Source organism: Trichoplusia ni, chromosome 21, assembly GCF_003590095.1.
Source record: "Trichoplusia ni isolate ovarian cell line Hi5 chromosome 21, tn1, whole genome shotgun sequence".
NCBI lineage: Eukaryota > Metazoa > Arthropoda > Insecta > Lepidoptera > Noctuidae > Trichoplusia > Trichoplusia ni.
The window spans coordinates 4,323,543-4,342,934 of record NC_039498.1 but is presented as its reverse complement, the minus strand read 5'-3'; positions in this window follow the sequence as shown (position 1 = coordinate 4,342,934).

The window sequence follows — 19,392 nt, the reverse complement described above, 5'->3', positions numbered from 1 at the left end:
AACAATTTTACCTACGCCTCAAGAAATGAAGTTCAAAAGTCTTTATTTCTCTCATATAACATTAAATTACTAAATTACATGCCCCGCAAAACCGTTTACATGGCAACTATTAGACAATTAGACGATATTAAAGGGCATCTTAAAAACAATCTGAACGTAATATAGTTTTTCGAAGGATCAGTCGTGATTTCAACCTCCGAAATTGATGACGCAAGTGTGTTGTACATAGCTACAGTTCTGTGACGTATGACAGTTTGATAATGATTGAGATACACTGCGCGTGTAGGCTGTGCTACAAGACCGGGCACAAAGACGGTGCGAGCTTTGTGTCACGTTAGCACTTAGGACCGTCTCGGTATCAAAGACTTTGCTGATAGTTTGTGATATGTATATCCTAGACAGTGTTAGGTCCGAAATAGTTTTAATGGAAGATGTATCTGAATTTACTGAATGTATTTAATTAAAATTACGCAAAATTTTGATGAGGCCTTTTGAATTCCTTTAAGACCTTAGACATCAATGTTATTTATAAATAACAATATTTTAAATGGTTTTCGTCGTCTATCATTTAATCTAATTTATTATATTATGTTTGAAGATAGTTTTTTTAGCCTTATAAATTCTTTTGATATATCTCTTTGATATATTGTACATACTCCGGAGTGTGTACAATATATAGACGGATTAAGACTATGTCCATGTAATATTTCATATCAATTGCTTTAAAGGTTTATGAGAAAACTTAAATGCCAGAGTCGATCGCACCTATATTCTTCGAAACCAATAGCTATTTTATGGAATTTATAATGATGTACCAACGTCATGTTATATTTTTATATCGGTTTCGCGTTTATTTGATAACTGATGATTTTTAAATCCGCGTAACAATGAAGAGGTATTTGTTTGATTGTCATTCGTAACTTTACATTAATACTAACTTACTGCCATGTAAAGTTTTACTATAGGAGTAGGTACTAGTACACGAACATACCTGTTCGGAATTCTTCTCCCCGTGACTTTTCAATGCCGATAAGATTGCCCGCAATTTTTGAGTGCTGTTAAGACTTATGTCTTTCCATATCATTTCATTTCGCTTACGTGATAAGTTCTCATACAATAAGTCGCGTTAACAAACTTTACCGATAGGAACCTTGCTTGTGTCAGCAATTATTTTTTGTGTCTATGCTACCGAACGGAGCTTACAAAAATAAAAGGCTTAGCAGTTGAGCTGCCAAAGGCGTAGGCTCCTGACTCCTGACTTTGTCTGGTTATTGTCTTAATTAGTGAACTAATGACTTGAGAATTTTGTTTGTCAATGACTTATTTTTGTATAAACTTGTGTGCAGATCACGATTTCTTTTACTTGTTTATTTAAGTAACTGTTTCGACAAGTTTAAAGATTTTTGTTCAAGAAGAGATGACATACCTTATTCTCTAGCAGATTCTAGAGAAGAATCGATGATCATGGTGATATCATAGGATAGTTTCATGAAGCTTACTCAATACTCGACGATCGATTATAATACGGGTACTACAAAAGTTAATTACCAAAAATAATGCACAGAAACAGAAAAAAGCTATTTTCAGGCTCTATTTTGTGAAAATGACATTCAATTGAAATTAAATTGTTATAGTATGAATTTATTCTATAACAAAAAATAATAAAACTCTCGTTCTTTTTCATCAATAATATATCCGAGGGCAACACAAAGCAAAGGCTACCTATCAATTGTGACGTCAATTTAGTTCTTTTCACAGGACTGTCAGTTACAATTCCGATACAAACAAAAGGTGAGACAAACCTTTGTAAATCAATCAAAACCGCAGTCCGTGGCCAAATGCAAACGCTAAAAGAAAAATCGCGAAAACAGGGAACGCACACTCCGACAGTGGTATCGATTTATAGACGCATTGGACGATACGCTTCACTAGAGCTCGGCAATTTTGATGTCAGTCTCAATCATCAATGAAAATTAACAAGAACAGCGGTACTTAGAAATTGCATTGTCCGTTTAAGAAATACACACTGTTACTAAGCAAGTTTGCTGTCTGTAACCAAATGTTAAACGATAAGTAAAGACGACCTCCGTGGTCGAGTGGCGTACGCACCGGTTTCAAGGTGTCGCCAGCTCTGAGGTCCCGGGTTCGATCCCCGGTCGGGTCAATGTAAAAATTCACATTTCTACATTGTCTCGGGTCTGGGTGTTTGTGGTACCTTCGTTGTGTCCGAATTCCATAACACAAGTGCTTTAGCAACTTACTTTGGGTTCAGAACAATGTATGTGATGTTGTCCGCATTTATTATAATTTATTTATTTATAAGTAAGTTCCACTTTGTGTTATTGTATTCACCTGAAACTTTGCTCGCGTAAGTATACTTTTACTAGGCGATCGCTGCATAAAATGTGTCTTTCCTAATGTCGGACTGTTTTTTTTTAGTTTCACCCTAGGTTCTTGAGTTTATGAATTAGGCACACGGCAATTCTTAAGACGTTTTCTAGTTCTGAATGTGTGTAGATGGAACAGTGTATGACCAGCTTTTTACTTCAATTTGGTTACAGTAAATAACCATAATAATATGAACTAGACACATGGTGTCTTCATTTCCTTATTTTTTATTATTAGCAGTAGTATTTACCTAGTATCTCTTTAATTTAACAGTTTACCTACACTATCAATAATTATAAAACAAGATTTGGAAAGATTGTACAAAGATACAGTGTATCTTTCGAGGTATTTTCAGAGATGAACGTAATTTCTCTTTTATTGTAAGTTACAAACAACGGTTTTGTAATTTGCCATCTACTACTTTAAATCTCAAACATTTCGAACGTAAATCATTGTCAGGAAAAGTTGTTTCAAATATCAAAAAGCTTTCAAAATTTGTACGTAATGCCTGTATTGTATGCATTTGAGAGGGTGGACGGGGGAGCTGGTTTAAATCCTATGTTCGGTAACGCACGTATTGTTGGAAAAGCCCCGTGTCCGCGCTCCTCGGTGTTCGCTATGTAAGCTTCACAACCTTACCAAACAGCTGTAACAACTCCAGTGTATCGAATTTATAAAGCTAGCTCTACACGTTACTGTACACCTCAGTTTCATCTCTACAAACTTGTAAGTGTGTGTGTGTGTGTGTGTGTTGTAAAACTGTACTTCTGAAGCGCATATTGTCATGGAAGCGTTTGGGAAAGTTATGTTTATATTCTGTTATGTAGTCGCAATTATGTGTTTTAGAATAAGTTTGTTAAAATGTATTGTTGTTTTAACGAATTAAATATTTTTTTTAGTTTTTAAATTCATTATTAGTTATTACAATAAGCGATTCGGTAAAACTTGAATTGTTAGGTTTCTCTCTGTAACTCTTAAAGTTTCTGTTTCTCGAATTTAATGTCTTGCACCGAGCTGAAATCGTAGGCCTCAGATAATTTTACGCAGAAAATAATTATATTAGATATTGTTGCACAGAAGAAGAGTTTGTCATATTTGAACCTACGTAAACAGTTTAGTTACAAATTACCGTTTTCGATAAATTAATAAAACTAGCAAATTCCTTTATTTTATACACAAATTACATAAAATAGTATAGTAAAAGGTGCTTGGCGAAATTGGCTGAGTTTTAAATTTGAGAGTCCCCACAAATGCATTTGCCGACCTTTATTTTTAGTACTTATTGATACGCAGATATACATCATGTGTGAAAATGTCAACTATGCAGCTATCATGGTTCAAGAATCTGGTAACAGATGGACGAACGAACAGATAGTGGTGCCACGATAACAGGGTTACAGGATTTCCCTTTGACTGTAAAACACTGAAAAAAAATACAAATGTGTTGCTAATTCCATAACAAATCTCTACCTACAGACCCATAGTATAAGTGTTGTGATACTGGCAGTCAACGGGGATTAATCCAAAGAGATTTTTTCCAGAACATTCTTTGCATCACAAAACATCGTTTGAGGACGTAATCGTATCGGTCGAGTCTGCATCAGTAGTCAATTAATTTCCTTCCTTTGCGAACCTTTGAATTATGCTTTCCTTGATAAGGATTGAGGTTAGAAATTCCTCTCATTATTTTTCCTACAGACGGATGAAATAAAGACAGAATTAGAATCACCTTCTCTTCTATTTGTTCTAGCATAAGGTTAAGAGCTTTTGACTTATTTAATTTGATACTTTGCTGGTACAGCTGAAACTAGTTCGTGATAGTTAAATTTGTTAGCCCTGGTTTATATCTTATACCAATATTATGAAACCGAAGAATTTGTTTGTCGGTAGACGCTATTAGAAACCATTGGACCAATTTGAGTGTTAGATTTATTAAGAAAACTTCTAAGATACTATACTATGGTTAAATGAATCATGGCAGTATATAATATGGAAAAACTGGGAAAATATGCGTGCACCGTAATAACATTACTCCTATTTTAAATATTCCCAACTTATATCTTCTTGACTAAGTCGCGCACAACACGTTATGGATATAATATACCTATAATGGACGATAGTAGAGGTTTACAAGTGTTAAGCTTTATGGATGTATTGTGCACTAAGAGGCACGGAAAAAATCTAAGAAAACAGTACAGCTTCATAAAGGATGACTCAATCTATACTATACTAGTATATAAAGCTGAAGAGATTGTTTGTTTGTATGTTTGGATGCGCTAATCTCAGGAACTACTGGTTCAAATTGATTTTTTTTTGTGTTAAATAGACCATTCATCTAGGAAGGTTTTAGGCTATGTGCCATCACGCTGCGACTAAAAAGAGCGAAGATACAATGGAAAATGTGGAAAAAACAGGGAAAATTATTCATCTTCGAGGGATTCCATTCAAAAATTCCTAACTTATATCTTCTAGCCACGAGGACAAAGTTCTAGTTTATCAGTTTTGTCATATCACAAAAAAATTTACAAATGTAAAAGCACAGCTTTTAAAACTACGTATTTTCTCTGTAAAATCTGTTATCTTTGGAATCAGATCTCAATCTCAATAACACAGATCTACTTTTTCTACGAAGCTTGTTTGTAATGAAAACTAAGAAATTTGTAGATCAACGAGCATTTTATGCCAATGAAACCGTTGAAAAGCTAGTTTGAAATAATTTAATCTCATCTATTATTTCCGAAGCAAATCTAGACAACAGGCGAGGTGTTAAGTAACGGGATGTATCGTCGTTCACCTTTAAAATTCATTTTCAAGATAACTTGAGGGAGTTCTTTCTACGCGAAATTTATTAGCAAGCAATCCTCCGATTTGCCAGAGGTTCGTTAGCAATACTCCGTCACAATAGGACGCGAAATAGTATTGAGTTTCATAATGTTTAAGTATAAATCTGTTCGTTGCTTCGACTAATTATGATTGTAACATTCTCTTTATTATTTCACACTCTTTTTGCCAGTTTGACTAATTGCCTTGATGCGTGGGCTTCATTAAATTTGCACTGGTCCAGTTAATTCGTATTTTGGACAGAATCGTTTCTCTGGTACGGCTGAAGCAGTATCTCATATCAATTGATAGTTATAAATATCATTCGAAATTAATTTACGTTCTGGACACATTCAATTTGATCGTCAAAGGGTTATTTTAATGCGCATATTTTATTCATCGTAATCCCTGTCTGTTAGCGATGATATTTTCTCGAATTCATATTCTTTCTTTTGTTAGTTCGTTAATTGATTTACAAATACAGACCATCTGCGGGCTAGAGTAGTCAATATTTTCATTTTCGGAACACGTTTAAGGTTATATACCTTAGATTTTAAATGCTATCAACGTGATTTTAGGAGAAATAAATTATTATGATGCAATTATTTAGGAAAACTGTCTTTTTCTCACAAGATTAGATGAAATATTTTTAAGATCAAGGCCAATCCTTTAAGACCAACAGTCAAACACACAGTTACGATCTTGGTAAGTCCAAAGAAATTACTGATAAAATGGCGATTTTAAGAAGCAAAACATAGAAGGCAGGACATAGTGCAAGATTGTTTACAGATGACTTTGTAACTGGGCTTTTAGACGAGAACCAAATGGACGGATAAGAGCTATATGAAACTCTGAGTAGACTAAGAGGCGAACGATATATTATGAAGGAGGTGATCCCGGTTTATGAAAATGTCTCTAGATTCCTTTGTCTGCAGGGAGGGCACAAAATGCAAGTTTAAGTTTGTTATGAATCCTAGACGTGCACTCACAAAGTGCTCTTAATCAATATAAAAATACGATTTTCCCCCTTTTCTTGTGCAGGCTATCATCGTCCATTAAAAAGCTTTTTATGCAGAATAATTCGATTTCCCAACTACATTGTTTAAAGAGTTTTTAAAATGAAGCTTTCACCCATTATTAATGCAGGAAGTTTTGCATTTTTACATAAGTAAAACAATATGTATAGCGAACGTAAATGATGCTCTAGTTTAATACAAACTCTGCGTTAAATAAAAATAACAGGTATATATGAATATTAAATAATCAGAAACGAATATCATGAACAAATTATTAAAACACATTTTGTCATCTTCTATTTTTAGCTACCATTTGATAATTCAACCGTTACATATTGCCATGCTCTTTATATTCACATTATCAAAATCCCTTTGACGCGGTTTTCGAAGCCACATCAGTAATTTGGTTCGTTTGAATCGGACTTATCCATTTAAATTTCAAAATTTCATGTCAAACGTCGAAAGCACGTTATTCCGCAACCGCACACGCTGTCAATAGGCTCTTCGCGTATTTCGACAATCTGTTTTAGTCGAGGTATCATTCAAACGGAATGGCGTTTAGCTCATGTACTATAGGCTGACATGCATTACCGAGGCATGAATATAGCAAATTGGAAAGCGACATTCAGTAGTACATTTTGATTTCGTTACTGAATATTTAGTTGTGGGTTTTTGTGTGTGTTGTTCTGTATCAGATATGTTTTTGGATGTCGCTACAAAACTGCAGCGATGTTCTCTTATAATGAAATCGACGGCTCAAAAGTACGTTGTGGCAGAGAAAGAAAATTGTTTTATGTTTTTGCAAACATAAGTATTGACACATAAATTTCGATTGTACGTTAATAAATTAATGCATGTTAGTATAAAGACACAAAGTCAACTCCTATACTCATACAATTACAGATTTGTTTTATAGGTTTAACTTAGGACACAAGTTTATGTTAATTGGTTTGTAAACCTCTCATCTGAACCATAAGAAACTTAAAGGAAGACTGTTGCGGTTGAGAAAGCGCGTCGCCGCTACTCCGAGTAGAGTGTTGCCTCTCTCTTTCATAACTACTAAAGAACCGCTTGCCGAGGTGGTGTTCCTCAGTTAGCACACTCCGTTTTATCGGCATCACGATTCAATTACCACACTATGACACTAATGGTTATCGTTTTATCCTCTCATACGATTCCAAGGCTCTTATTTTTACGGAACACGTGCTCTTGGGTAGGCTACGGTTTGCCGCGTAATTGGAGAGTCGTGGATACGCTTTAATGACGGTGAAGGTTAAGCTCGCCGCGATAAAAACTTTAAGTGATCAGATATGTTGATGTTGGTTATTGAATATTTTTTATTAGTCTATTGATGAATTATCTCACAAAAATTTACTGTTTTAACAACTCAAGTGGATAGTAGACGAAGAATAAGTGTAAAATATGGCGTTAAATATAAGTTATATGACGATCTATGAATAATAATGGAACAAATACTCTGAAAAATGATACATTAAAAAAACGTATGTCTCAAAATATTACTTTACCCACATTAACCCCGCGGTCTCTGTTAAAGAAGTTTGTAGATCAAAGTGCATTTTTCTAAAGGAGGCAAAACGCGAGTAGACGCACTGACAATAGAAAAGGAAAATGCTAATGTGATACATAATATCACACGTCATCACACTATTTTATCGCTGACTAGAATCTTGGTTTAGAATACAAATAACCTATTCCCGTACTGGAAGTCACAAACACGTACCCGTTTAAATGTCAACAAGTCATTAGTAATATGCATAATTTGGGTAAAAGCAAATGGCATATGATTTCAAATGCAACCACAAAACGTTACATTTTGCAAAATGAAATACGCAGTCGATATTGTATCATATCATAATAGTCTGCATGAAACATTGGGACTAATTGAAAAGGTGGATTAAAATAAAGACTGCGTTAAAATGATGAGCCCCAAAGCACTGCAATTATATAATTGGAATATTTTTAAACTCTCTTACCGGACCTCGTCGGCTCCATTAGCGAATGGACGGGAGAGCATTATCGATTACATCCATACACTTCATTCAATTAGACTGTCCGTTTGTTTGTACAGAATTAAATGGCGATTTCAGGTGATATTTTCGGGCAATCATTAAGGAAAGGAGTGAAATAAAAAAGTATTCAACCAACAAGACAGAATATTGTTGTTTTTTTACAATGCCTATTTAGGTATTCGAAATTTGAAGTTGAAAGAGGTTAAATAAAAAATAAAAAATAAAAACCTTTTAAAACACATCTCAAGATGCACATGTGACATGGAAGTGACAACAATGCCAACCGAAATAAGTTATACAGGTCATGTTTTGAAGGGTCGAACCGCGATAAAAAGCTAGCCAGCCCGAAGCGCAATATAAAGGATTATTTGGGATGCATATCCCGCGCGGCAGTCATAGGCTTTTTTTGCGTGTATCAAATATAATTAATCCGTGCCCCGACAATGCTATATTGAATATCATTGGACTTTTATCTATTGTTTCGGTTATTTTTGTATTCGTTTGTTTTGCCAATTAGGATCATATAAGTAGATTTCTTGCTAAGAACCAATTAGCGAGGTTTATAAACAACTATCTTGTGTTGGCTTTCACGTCTAATGGGTGCAGGTAAACAAGAGAGGCCGCAATCTGATCAGATGTTTGTGTAAGTCTTGATTTCTATGACGTAGGGAAAAATAACATTGTTTGTCTTTCTGGATATTTTCGGCAAACTGTGGGTAGAGGGTAAGCTTCTTTTCTCCTAATCAAGTATGTAAGAATAAATAGACAAGTAAAAATAATGTGTCTTGAGGCAGCAGAAGAAATAGAAAACATGAAGCGAAAGTTAAGTTCACTATTCATCATCCGATGCGATGTCAAATAGTCTAAACCCGTGTTAATTGAATATTAAGTTCGACGTACGAGCGCTTATGAAGCAAACACCAAAAACATGCCGCTTGAGGCTATAGAAACCTATGGAAAATAAATTCAGTACGCAGGGGGAGTTATTTCGGTTTTGGAAGAGCTGTCCAACATTAATGACCCTCAGACATATCTGTTTATTGGCGGCAGAGAGGTCGTTTTACCTGGTCGCGGGGCAGACTACCTTGCAGTGTTATGTGTATACGGATATCAAATGAGGGGGACGTATGGTGGAGACCCTGTAAATTACAGAGAGACTTAAAAATGCGCGACCTGTGAAATAAATTATTTCGTCCATTATTAATATTGAAAGTTTTCTCAGATGGCTGGACACAGTCAATATCAATTTGTCGAATACGTTGTATAATATCTCGTTTGCGATATTGAAGCTTTATGATGTTATATCTTGGAGGCCGTGCAGCTCCAATGTATCGGTGTGATTTTATAAAAGTTTGAGTTTTTTTAAATAAATATAGGACTGACTTTTTAAAAGATATATATTATCTTTTAAATATATATATTATCTTTTTTATTAATCTAAGAGACAAACGGTGAAGGAAAATTATGTGACAAGTACTGGATTCCAAATGTTAGAATCTGAAATTGGCAATCCGCAGTGAGCTAGCGTGGTGATCAATGCTTTAAACCTTCCGTATACAGACAGAGGCATGTGTCCATCCGTAGAACATACAAAGGTTGATATCATCATTATGATGACACAATAGGTAACACTATTTTTGTTACAAGTTACAAGTGGTACAGGTATCTAGGTACACAGACAACGTGTTATGTTTATAATGCCGAAGAATGATGATGCGAACTTATTGTATGTTGAGTCCGCATTTATTCTCGAGTGCGAGCGACGCTACGGACCCGCGCCATGACTCGCGAAGGTGGATGAAGTGATATCAATATACTGGGAGTAAATTAAATAATTATAGAAATATGTTCGCACTGAGGTATTTAATAATTGAGTCGTACAAAGAAAACTAAACTATAAAACTTAGAGAATTCAGCAAGCAAAGTCACGAAGCAAAGCTAGTGCTCAATACATTAGCGTCTCGTCTCATTTTACAAAACATCTATTAGTCTTATTTACGCCTTATTCCAGTAGACAATGGGAACAAAACATGCATTAGAGGCTTTTCTTGATCATGTGAAGGCTTTAGAAATCACCTCCCGTCTAGATTAGGTTTCAGATCTTAGTGTTTACAAGAATAAGGAAAAATCTTTTGTTTGCTAAAAGGTACCTTTTAGTAGTTTATCATGTACTAGCGGCGACTTACGAAGATAATGGGATGGTATATATTGCATGTGATGTGTCTAGTAAGAAATTGACTGATATGACAACTTGGTTCAAAATTAAATATTTGTAACGCTTAACGTACTTATATTAATAATGATTTACAACATATTCTAAGGCACACTTCATAAAATAACGTTGTTTTATAGGACAAATAATAATCGTAATTGAGTCAACCTTAAACTTGCGGAGGTGGTCGTTTCAAGCAAAATCCGTTTATAGCAGATTCGGCCCTTTTTAAAGGCATATATACAAAGACAACGGTCTAAGATGCAGAGTATTGCAGAGGCCTTTAAATATTACTACCTAATTTTTTTGTTCAATTGAACCTTTTGCCGGGAGAAGGTCCAATTGAACAAAAAAATTAGGTAGTTCTCGAAGTAGAAAAATATATTACTATATTACTCGAAATACATACGGATTAATAAAAATAGTTGTGGACAACCTTTATGACTTTATACTTACTATGAGTAAACCTACTTTATGACTAATCCTACTTACTACTTAATCTATATCTATACTAATATATAAAGCTGAAGAGTTTGTTTGTTTGAACGCGCTAATCTCAGGAACTACTGGTCCAAATTGAAAAAATCTTTTTGTGTTGAATAGACCATTCATCGAGGAAGACTTTAGGCTACAAATCATCACGCTGCGACTAATAGGAGCGAAGATACAATGGAAAATGTGAAAAAGCAGGGCAGGTATAAACCATGACATCTTCTACCCACGGGGACGAAGTCGCGGGCAACAGCTAGTATGAATATAAAATTCAAGCCACTTCGAAGGATTCTGTTTAAAACTAACACAGTGTTACAAATTTTGTAATATATATAATAGGGATAAATAGGTATTGAAAACATTTTCAACAAGTACCTATCATCAGTAATTATTGATGTTGAACTTTGGCTCGACCTCGCCATCGCGTCCGCTGTATACCGGGCTTTCGGTAATTATGCGTGAGCGAATCGTTATTCAACAAATAATTTTGAATCTACATCACGAAAGTTATTGAAATAACTATCATTCAAAATGGGTAGACGTTACCACTTTTACGCGTAATTTTAAGCTAGTTGGAGTGGACTGGCTACCCTGAGAAGAAAGGTCGAAATAAACGCAGGTATCAAACTCTTCGAAAGTCCAGACAATGTAGTTTTCCATAATCTATCTATCTATATATAAAAATGAATCCCTATTTCCCTTGGTCACGGCATCACGCGTGAACGGTTGGACAGATTTCACTAATTCTTTTTTTCTTGTATTTCTTATTGTTAAGACAAGGTTCTTATAAAAGAAAAAAAAAAAATTGAAAACCCATATTTAATAATCCTGTTTCTTGTTACGATTGTGATTTTTTAGATCCATCTCCGCTCTCGATCATATAAAGGTTCCGGAAACGGGATCTACGTATTCTTGCGGGTAAAACCGCGAGACACAGCTAGTAAGTATATAAACGCAGAGCCTTTCCTGAAAGGCTTTTGGAATACGCTGCAAGTACTTTAGGCATTCATAAACATGTCTCAATTGGGTCTATTGCGGTGTATAATCCGATACAGGCATGTCTTATATGGCGGCAAAGTAGCTCTCCTCAAAATGTAAGAGCTTAATAATTTCATAGCAACATGATTTGAATTTAACTCATGAGAGCGCTCGGAGTCTATGTTGTGCAGATTTTAGAGTAACTTAGTACATGCTTAAGTCAAACACGTAACGTATATGTTTAAGTTTCTTGGTAGAGTATAGTCTAAAGCAAACAACGTGTGGTTGTGGTCCAGCTTCCTGGCTTATAATAACTGGATATCAGAGAACCCTTTGACCAGTGTTTGTTTGTGACGCAGGCGAAGGAATATGTCTTGGACAGGTAGCGTTTTGGTGATATACATTTCACAAAGGAAACTGAGACTGTTGTGAATTCTCAGGCTGCTGGGATGCTGACTAAATTTTGGCAACATTATGAACATTTTTTTTCTCTCTCTTTTTAGGTACTATTTTGGATAGATTTCATTGCGGGTTCCAAGGCAGTTTTGTAGTTTTTTAGTACGCTTGCCGGGCTAGTCTTATAAAAACATTAAAGAAATTGCTGAAGATCAAGTATTTATTTTCAAGTGTGTGCTAATAGATAAATTGGTATATTCTATTAATAGTATTTTCTCATAAAAATTATCTTTTCCCTTTGAAAAAGCCTTGTTGTGATAACACTTATAACACAAAGTTGTCACTAATTAGTTCGGTAGCTACCGTTCGTGTCTTTCGACAATTGTGTTCAATTGGCGATCCCGCTCGGGTTCACGGGAATGTCACAGCAAATAACGACGTAAAATAGGGGAATGCTTCCCTCCGCCAAAGCCCGTTTCAAATTATTAACTCGCCAATATCTGTCATATTTTCGATATCTAATAAGATATGACGTGTGAATACGCATTTGTATTTAATCTACCAGTTTTATAACAATTTTTTTCCCTTGAAAACTATAACACAGAATAAACATTAAATACTATTTACAAAGCGTCAAATAAGACATCTTCATCCCTGCCAAAGGCGGAAAACGTTGGCGACGTTGGATGGCAATGCTTATTCTTTGAGTAAAAAACAGACCAGCCTTCTAATCACGGGTGGAGCCAACTAAACACTTTGTGAGTTTTTTATAAAGTAAAAATCATATCAAAAAAGATATTTAAATGACAATTATGTTTAGCATGAAATCCTATAACTACTTTTCTTGATCAGGATTAAAAACTTTCAAAGTACCGCGTCATACTTGTCCATTTTGAACGGTGAATTCTATACAGATTCAAATTAGACAAAATCATTGCGATTAATCGGAACAAATGGAACAAGGCAACATGGGAGATATATTTCACTGATCATACGAAACGTCTAGTTTCACTATGACATTGGGATCACCGTGAGCCTGAGGTCCTAGACACCACCTAAGAATACATAAAATAAAGTGTATAGTAGTGTGTAGTGAATTTTAGAAGAATACATTATTTTCGACTTACTTCGTCTCATCAGTTTGCGCTCATGTTTGTCGGTACGTTTGAGCGATTCATAGGAGTTAGCGTTCGGAGAAATGTAACTTGTCTACAGGCCCTGTTCATATTCAGAAAAATGACGGTATGAATTGAACATGGTTTTAAATTTATAGCTATTGAAATTAATCATATTTTTTTAACTAAAAATAAAAATATTCTCAATTAAATATTCATATCATAAATATTATAAATAATTAGTCAAAGACTTAGAAATGCTACCTTGATATGACGTAAACATACACTGCTTGTATTACTGAAAAAATCGCTGAAGTATTGAAATAAATTTCAAAATACGACTTTCGTAGCAAGTGCCTACAATTTACAACGACATTAAAACTTCGATTACTCGATATTTTTCTATTAGGCCAAAAATCTTACTTATTAATAATGATTCTACATCCATTCCTCTACCTAATTCATATAAAATTAATTTCGAGACCAACTTGTAAAAGGGAGAAAACAATTGAAAAGACGATGCGTGACACACGTCACTCTGTCACTTCCAACTATTCTGGTAACTTTATAAGTAAGTAGTCAGTGGTGTACCTTCACACCTTATAATTATATTGTATAGATGTGAAAGCAGGACGCCAGTCTAGGCCTCATATAACGGGGTCTCTTTTCCCTGCTCAACTGCGAAGAGGTAGCGTTTGATCTTCGGGTTTATTACTTTGAGATGTTATATGATTGACTGATGCTTTAAGATTTAGTTATAATGTATATAACTTTACAAAAAGTCACGTTGGTACTTGCCTGCGTTAGGACCGAACCTGCACCTCATGAATAAAAATCTTTAGGACAAAATTTTGTTAATATTCAATATTCTTTTATCAGTCATGATTTTGTAGCTTAATGTAATTAGCTCTTCCTTTTTCACTAGAGGCAAGATTGCTAAAAAGTCTATGAATAATGGTCGCTTTAAAACTTAGCGCCCTCAGTTCATCGTGTCCCCAAATTACAGATGTAATAAAAGTTAGGAAGAAAACAATCACAGTATCGTTCAAGGTTGAGTCACAACAAGTCTGTGATTCGGTTTAAACCCGAAGTAGGCCGGGGATACCCGAGCCTACCCCAACTCTCTTAACCTACTGATCCGCGGGTCAAGGACAAACGAGGGTAAATTTGAAGGTTCATCTTTTATCTCCCTCTGTGTCAGACAAAAACTTATCTATATCCATAGCAATAGAATCCGTTTTTCAATGATTTGATGTTATTGGGTGACAATTTAGCATTTGTAGGTGATATTTCGGTTTCGTCTACAGTCAAGTATTGGATAGAGGAAATATGGTTTTTTGTAATGTGCGTGCGAATACAGGGAAATCGATAAATGAGTGAACATTGATTTTTTCTATTTATTCCACAACCAAAGCGAGTCAAAAACAAATGCGAACGTCAGTTCGTCAATTAGATGATAAAAAATTGCTGGAATTTTCTCTGTAGACATAAAATACTGTAAAATAAGCCATTGAAAGTAAACAGATTTTCAGGCAAACACCATTATTAATATGGTTGAGCGAAAAAATTGTACATTGCGTTAGTAAAATTTCGTCATTCAAAATCTTGAGAAAGCTGTGTTTTCCTTTAGTTAAATAGGTTATGTGTTTTAAAAATATTTAATTAAAGATGTGTTAAAATATAAAATGAAACAATATTGAGTCAAAATTCTATCTCCTATAACAGAGCAACATTCTGAACACTTCAGAAGAATATTAACTACAAGCAGAATTGTGACAAAATATAAATACAAATCAAAGCTTAGTAGCACTTTAAAATGATTTCTGTTGCTGAATTTGTGTCATTTATAATACACATCAATATAATTGCCTTCAAATGAACATTAGTCGAATATATATCGAAATAGTTACAGACGTAAGTGCCCTTTCCACGATTGACAAATACAGATATCCGCTCAAAGGGCCGGTCAGTTGCTTTGAGACTTGCGACCATTGCTGGTCCTATATCAACATTGCAAGTAATTAAATGCTGAAGCCTTCAACGTACTGAGGATGTGTTTAAATGGACGTTAATCTTAGCACTGAACTAGCCTAGCTGATGCCTTCGTCCGCGGGGCTTTGTAACGTAATAATGTGACTTATAGTTTGGAGTTATGTTGATAGTGATATCTCCGAAAATGTTGAATGACGTCAAGTGTTCGAAATTATATTATTTATGAAATTGAATGAGGATTAAAACTATTTTATTGCAGAATACACTAAATTGAAAGATAGACATACGGTATGCCGTTTTTTTTTGTAAGACTCAATTTAATATTTATTATACTAATATGAAGCTTATAGCAAAACTATTCAAAGTCCATTACTTTTTTTCTTAAAGTCCCTAATTTCCAAATAATGCGGCATTTATATTTAAAGGGACTATTCGATCAATTACATCTTATTACAAGCAAATTTCATCTAAGATCTTAACTCATTCGCCTTCTTACACATACATACACACAATAGTGAACGTGATGCTTGAGATGTAACGGTTAACCAGATTCCATCTACCATCAAGCATAATGGTTATTAATTTAGGCTCGACGTCGAGCGGTCTGCCAGCCAGGGTACATAAGATTTCCTCCGATGATCAACATGAGGTCGATTAATAGATTCCGCCTGACGAAATTGTGTCCGGAAATCACGTTTCACTGTGATCATGATGGAGGCTGTATTTACCGAACGTGTCACGAAACAATACTGCAGATCTGACCAATACCAGGAATTTGTTATTTGCACCTCAAACAACCGACTGACAACCACGAAGTCTAGCGTTATCCTAGTAAGCCTTAACAAACAAATAACTTCTGACGTAGGCTTTGATGTCTGATATGGTTGTAGACGGGATTAAAAATCGTATGTACAATACGAAATACAGTTCTCTCTGCAGCGTGCAACACGGACAGTTTGTGCGGGGGAACATTTGGAAAATCAATGGATTTTGGTTTGGATAGTATGTGAGTTCAGTTTTTTTAATCTTCAAAAAATATCCTATCCTTAGCCGTTTCGAATCTTTTTCATTGGCTGTTCGTTCATTCTTCTATTTCATAAGAACATTTAGTCTTAAGTAGTAAATTTGTTCTAAGAAGGTTTTAAAATGTATTTTGTGCACTAAGCTGAGCTTATGATATTCGCTCTGTAAATGCAGCACAATAAAAATCGTGTTGAAACTTTATTTTACAAAATGCAACATCCTGCTTTGTCACTGCCTTGTATATAAACACGGGAAATCGTATTTTCTCGGACATGTTTCAACTTCCTTTCAGGTACTTTAAGGTTTTATGTAATATTAGAACTAAGACATTTTTCATTTCCTTTTCTATGTTGAGAGCTTTACAGTAAGCTTTTAAAATGATAACTACATTATTAAATACTAAATCTTTCCATTCTTCTCTTTCGAAAATTTTATCCCAGAAAAATCTATTTTATTTTACGAGAAATATGGTAGATTTTTGCGAAACGGTATATATCAGCTACTTTTATTCTAAGTCCTTTGCAATCATGTTTGTAAGTACCAACGCGTGTTCTTTTATCTGAGTTCTGAGTAATATTCCCCGCTAATAACCTTCTATCGACATGAGCAGCAGCGGGAGCGTACGAACAGGAGCAAAATGAAATTTAATGAATGCTAATAGGAGATACCTCATGCTAAATGTTTTATTTTTAATTTTTACAAGCTGATTAATTTTCCATGGTCAAAAGAATTTACGTCGGAGTCTGGGATTTATTATTTTTTGTATGATATCAAAGGATTTCCTGCTTATGAGTCTGTGTGTGCTTGAAATATTATTTGATTTCTTTACCTTACCTTGGTTTTAATTTATTCCTATCAAGGATATGTGTACACATGATTAAGGTAATGATGAGGGGTGAATACTTTGAAACGGTTGGCTGGGAAAACAATAAAAAGTATGAACCTTTGAAGGTAAAGGAGCGACAGACAAGTATGTGGAAATGTTTTTAACTTGATGCGTTTAATGTATTTCTATATGTTGTTGGCGTTTATGTCTTTGTCGTGCTCTTATTAATAGATACTGTAGTTGTTGTTTGCTGGTATATTTATGTAACTTTAAAGTTTAGTATGTGTTTTTATGACAAGGCTATTAACGGGATACTTTATTTTCATGCTACTGGTATTATTATCATCATTATTTTTGGCCAGTGGCAGCACAGGATATTTGCGTCACATGTAAATTACCTGAATGTTTTTATGCATTCATTTTCCGCTAAAGACGTAATGTCAAATTATCTTGAATTGTATTGTATCATTAATCTTTACCACCAATTAGTCCTTCTACTCCAAACTCCAGACGACGCAAAAACTATTTTGAGGGTATACCCGAAAACGCATCGAATTTCTTATGTGATAGTAAAGGGAGGCAACGCAGCATAATAAAATTAACTAAATTATGCAATATGAAATTCCTACAACTGATCACTTGTCACAAAAATATATAATATATATAAATATACCTATCTCAATAACCGTTTGCCTCCGACAAAATATTAATTGCGTCCAAACAAAACGAACGTATTATAAAACTCCAAAATGCTTTCGACCAAACTTTAGTCCGATCATTTGTAAACAGAACTATTACTAGTTAAATACAATACAGGAGTAATTAAATATTTGGTTGTTTCTAATTAAAATGCAGCGTTCGGTTATTTGAGAGTACTGCTTGCATGTGACGGCATCGCAATTAGAAGACCTAATTACAGTTGGACTGGACATACCGACGCACACACGAATATATATATTATGGTAGAGTCAGCGGCAAAAGTCGATGGATCCCTGTTGGTTCGGCCTGCGGTTAGTTCCATGTCGGTTTTTGGTATTTGGGATTCTGTGTTTCACTGCGTCAATCATATGTCGTTGTATCTGATTGTTTTTAAGAGGTTTGTGTAAAGTTTTGGGGTTGGTACTGACTATGTGGATGCATGTATACGGGTGGGATACTCTGATACATTTTCACATCTTCAAATAGTTTTTTTAAGAAATAGGAATAGGAAATACAACATTTTAAACGTTGTTATATGAAGAAGATCTCATTTATTGCTCATGTGAATGCTTTTTCTTCAATTTAGTCTTATAATTAAAATTAAAAAGTGCGAGTTAAGTTCGATAGTTTTTTTCTAAAAACATTTTTTATTCTTCAATCTATCGGATGTAAATGTTGCAAGCACCTAAAGTTTCCGATGGGTAAGTACAAGAAAACGTCGGAACTTCTTGTTTCAAACTTTACACTTGAACCATAAAATACTGCTTGCATTTAAGACTACTCGACGCGTAATAACTTAAGCCAGCTTAGTTACGTTGCTTCAAAAATACACGTCTGTCTTATAAGTATTCTCTCGCCTTCTTCAACATTTACTTTCAATCCTATTTCAAACTCCTTTTATAGTAAATATGAAAATAATCGGATTACATTGTTATATTAGAAAATGAAATCGAAACCGAACCGAAATCCAATTAGCTAAAACAATGCAACGTGAAAATCATTTACAAGCGATGGCAAATTTCGTTTGCGAAAACTTCTTACTTTTGTGGCGAATCCAAAATCCAACAGTCAAAAAACATTGATTGCTTTCGGGATTCTAATTTTCTCACGCGGTGAAAAATAATTGGCCAGTCACAGAGTTTGTAGTTCCTGCCGATGGTGTACGAGTGTTCCGTACGTTTCGCTAATAGCGGCCCGCCGAAACGGTGTAACTACTTTTGGGAAAAGCAACGAATTTCATTTCGCAGACTTGAAATTGAATATCAACGTTTTTACACGATCGAGCTTACTGTTAATTGTTAATCGCGTGAATTGTGGTTCGGAAATTGTTGTTAGTTTATGATTAACAAAATTGTAATAATTGATCAAAGAGTAAAATAAGATAAAAAACTAGTTGTAAAGGTAC